Below are 4,789 nucleotides of genomic sequence, written 5' to 3' on the forward strand. Positions count from 1 at the left end.
TACCCAGTTTAATCTTTCAGGGACCACTGGAATTTTAAGCCCTTCAGCACCAAAATTTGTAAATGGAGTTCCTTGGGTTTCAGGGGTCTGTGAAGACTGAATGTGTATGCAGACTCTGATATGTATGGACAGTTTTCTGGGGAAAGGACCCACAGCAAGGTAAGGACCTAGAAGATAGAGAACAGAAAAATAGAGAAAGTCAATGAAATGAAAAGTTGGTTCTTTGAGAGATCAATAAGATTGACAAACCTTTAGCTAGACTGACCAAGAAAAAAAATATTCTAGTTATTAAAATCAGAAATGAAAGTGGGAGTCTGCTCTGAGGGTTCTGAGCCAACAGCTTCTTTACGGGAAGAAAAGAAGCCTCGTTGGAGAGAAGATGGAGGGTCGGAACAGCGCCATCTCCGCCGGCGTGTGCAGGGCCCTTTTCATTGGGTACTGCATTTACTTCGACCGCAGGAGACAGAGTGACCCCAACTTCAAGAACAGGCTTCGAGAACGAAGAAAGAAACAGAAGCTTGCCAAAGAGAGAGCTGGACTTTCCAAGTTACCTGACCTTAAAGATGCTGAAGCCGTTCCGAAATTCTTCCTTGAAGAAATACAGCTTGGTGAAGAGTTACTAGCTCAAGGTGAATATGAGAAGAGTGTGGACCATTTGACAAATGCAATTGCTGTGTGTGGACAGCCACAGTAGTTACTGCAAGTGTGGCAGCAAACTCTTCCACCACCAGTGTTCCAGAGGCTTCTGACTAAGCTCCCAACAATTAGTCAGAGAATTGTAAGTGCTCGGAGCTTGGCTGAAGATGATGTGGAATGAGAAACAAATGTCAACATGATAATCTCAATTTAAAAATATTTTTAAAATCTTAACTTGGAAGATGATCAGCTCTGGGGGAGTAAGGGCAAATAAGCTTGTTATGGACTGTCCTCCACTGAAATTTACCAAAGTTAATTTTTACTTTGTGTAGATCCATTTGTCTGTTTTATTTATTTTTCCCAGTGAAAACTGTATTTTGATAGAGGTTTTCATTTTATAAATACACTATCAGTTACTGAAATATGGATTTTATTTATTCCTAAAACGTGCAATTAGAATGTACATATAAAACATCACATTACTTACATTAAAAATACCCAGTTGGGCTTCCCTGGTGGTGCAGAGGTTGAGAGTCTGCCTGCCGATGCAGGGGACACGGGTTCGTGCCCCGGTCCGGGAAGATCCCACATGCCGCGGAGCGGCTGGTCCCGTGAGCCATGGCTGCTGAGCCTGTGCGTCCGGAGCCTGTGCTCCGCAACGGGAGAGGCCACAACAGTGAGAGGCCCGCGTACCACACAAAAAACAAAAAAACAAAACAAAAAACAAACAAAAAAAATACCCAGTGCTCAGTTTTGAAAGATAGGCCAAAAAAAGTGTAGAAGAACACTGAAGAACGTACTTTTTTTTTTAAGCTAGTACAGTTCGCTATACATCAGAAAATTGGATGGAAACTTGATTGTGTATTAACTGAGCATTAAAATCTTAAGAGATTCTTTCTTGCCATTTAATATCTTACATATGTATAATGTGCTACTATGCTATAATAACAACTTCACCCCCACTTTTGAACTGTTTTGTTTAAATCAGTGGGCCTAATGTGTTCCGGATATTTATCTCCTTGTATTTTAGATATGTGTAGTTGCAAATAGCACCAGGAATTAGATCTGTATACACCCTTAATCTAGCTGAGTAAGCTTCGCCAGTTAATGTCTGCCCTCATTTATAAAATGAGGGAATTGGTCTGCTAATTCAGCTTCTAATTCCTTTAGTTCTGTTTAGCATTTTCATGTCCCTTTTTCTGAGGGATATATCTGTTTGGGCAACCCGTTGCATTTTTTAATACTCTGAATTTTGCATGCTTGCCTGACTTAGCATTTCTGATTTGATTTTTTTTTATTTTTTAAGGTATAACTTGTGTTGATTTTCACTTAAATCATGGTACTGTCACTACTTTTGTAAATTAATCTGAAATTTAACTTTCAAGGTAACTGGGACAATATGCTTGTAAAAGTGTGTGTTCCCCTTTGCTTTTATCATCAGTGTACCTCCTTAATCCCCTTCCAGCCTGATTCACTTATCTTGTTATGAGAATAAGGTGTAACTTTGTGGCTGAAGACTTGCAAAGAATGAAGATAATTCTCAGAATAGTGACATTATCTGCAGCCACAGATTCAGTATCAGACCCGAGAATAAAGATCTTTGGTACTTAAAAAAGAAAAAAGAAATGAAAGTGGGAATATTACTACCGATTCTATAGAAATAAAAAGGATTGTAAGAGATTACTACGAATAATTATATGCCAACAACTTGGATAACCTAGATGAAATGGATACATTCCTTAGAAACATAAAACCTACCAAGACTAAATAATGAAGAAATAGAAAATCTGAATAGACCTATAACTAGTAAGGAGATTGAATCAGTCATCAAAAATCTCCAGCAAAGAAAAGCCCTGGACCTGATGGTTTCGCTGGTGAATTCTACCAAACATTTAAAGAAGAACTAATACCAATCCTTCTTAAACTTTTCCAAAAAATTGAAGAGGCAGGAACACCTGCTAACTCATTCTATGAGGCCCTGATACAAAAGCCAGATAAAGACACTACAAGAAAACTGCATACCACTATCCCTTATAAACACTGATGTAAAAATCCTCTACAAAATACTAGCAAACTAAATTTAGCAGCATATTGAGAGGATTACACACCACAACCGAGTGCAATTTCTTCCTGGAATGCAAGGATGTTTCATCATTCTAAAATCGATCAATGTAACACTGCACATTAATGGAATGAAGGGGGGAAAGCACATGATCATCTCAATTGATGCAGAAAAGGCATTTGACAAAATTCAACACCTTTTCATGATTAAAATGTTCAACAAACTAGGAACAGAGGGAAACTACTTCAACATAATAAAAAACATAAATGAAAAACCCACAGCAAAAATCATACTCAATGGTGAAAATCTGAAAGCTTTTCTTCTAACAACAGAAACAGGTCAATGATGGCTGCTCTTGCCACTTCAGTATTGAAATTGATAACCAGAGCAATTCGGCAAGAAAAATAAATTAAAGGCATCCAGATTGGAAAGGAAGAAGTAAAATAATCTGTTTGCAGATGGTAGGACCTTATGTGATAAACACTAAAGATTCCACACAAAAAACTGTCAGAACTAATAAATGAATTCAGAAAATTAGATACAAACTCAATACACAACTGTGTATTTCTATATGCTAGCAATGAAATAAACAAGAATAAGAAATGTTGGCAAGGATGTGGAGAAACTGCAACCCTTGTGCACTGTTGGTGGGAATGTAAAATGGTACTGCTACTATGGAACACAGTATAGCAGTTGCTCAAAAAATTAAAAATGGAATTATCATATGATTCAGCAGTTCCACTGCTGAGTATGTACCCAAAAGAAGTAAAAGCAGATATTTACACACCCATGTTCATAGCAGCATTATTTACAATAGATAAAATGTGGAAGCAACACAAGTATCCATCAACAGCTAGACAGATAAACAAAAAATGGTATTTAGATACACTGGAATACTATTCAACTTTACAAAGGAAGGAAATCCTGACATATGCTACAGCATGAATGAAACTTGAGGACATTATGCTAAGTGAAATAAGCCAGTCACAGAAAGACAAACACTGTATGATTCTACTTTATGAAGTATCTAGTCAAATTCATAGAACAGAAAAGTAGAATGGTGGTTGCCAGGAGGTGGGGGGAGTAGAGAATGGTGAGGTATTGTTTAACGGGTATAGAGTTTCAGTTTTGCAAGATGAAAAGACTTAAGGTTATGGAGACAGATGGTGGTGATGGTTACACGTTATGAATGTATTTAATACCACTTAACTGTACACTTATAATGGTTAAGATGGTCAATTTTATGTTGTGTATACTTTATCACAATTTTAAAATGAAAAAAAAGAGCTAAGATCCACTAGGATCCAGAAAAAAATGTTCCATAGTTGGATGTGGGGCTTACAAACACAACACTGGGGAACTCAATATTGTTTAAGATCAAAGTAACATCTTTTTCCTATAAAAAGCATTCATTTGCTTTGTAAGCATATTTGGGAGTTAAGAAACATAAGTCTGGACTTTCAAGAGCTACATGTCAACTGTCCTGGATTCTCTAACCTCTTAAGCAGCCTTTGGGGGTCCCAGAACATGTTCATTGTAGCCTTTGTCACATTGTAAGGCTTTTTGTGTGGCTGTCTCTCCTAAGAGCCTATGAACATGAGGCAGGACGCTGTTTCCTGCCCAGCACATGATGCTCAATGAATAAATGAAGGAATGAGCAAACGAGTGAGCAGCAGGAGAGAGAGATGCATCTGCAGTTCTAAAGAGGCCGAGGGAAATCAGAGTTTGGGTTCTTCCTGTGGTTCCCTTCATCTATTTCTCTTAACCTCCTTTGCAGCCTATTTCTCATACCACCTGCAGGAGGCCTTCCCAGATTGTGCCCAGCTACCACACTGAAGGTCTGGACCTCCAGGAGAGTTCCTCCTCCTCATCTGCCGTTCACCTGGAGGAGGCAGCAGGCAAGGGCTTCACAAAGGGAGGCATGAGCTGCCTAACAAGGTTGTGGTAGGCCAGGGGGAATCAGGCTTTCTGCTCCAGCACCTCCAACCCCAGGCCCTCTAAGAGGGGGAACTGGCATGCTTCCTCATCCCTCCTCAGGGCAGGTGTCCCAACACCTGGTGGAGGCCACTGGGCTGCTCCAGCTCCTCTGGG

General features: G+C 39.3%; 1 pseudogene across 1 annotated transcript; it reads left to right on the forward strand.

Moving 5' to 3' along the window:
- Positions 1–379: 379 nt before the first annotated feature.
- Positions 380–817, forward strand: LOC309967062 (mitochondrial import receptor subunit TOM20 homolog; annotated as a pseudogene). The gene has a single exon. The product of its transcript is annotated as a mitochondrial import receptor subunit TOM20 homolog (transcript).
- Positions 818–4,789: the final 3,972 nt, after the last annotated feature.

Source organism: Leucopleurus acutus (genome assembly GCF_964270905.1).
Source record: "Leucopleurus acutus genome assembly, chromosome: 10".
NCBI classification, from domain to species: domain Eukaryota; kingdom Metazoa; phylum Chordata; class Mammalia; order Artiodactyla; family Delphinidae; genus Leucopleurus; species Leucopleurus acutus.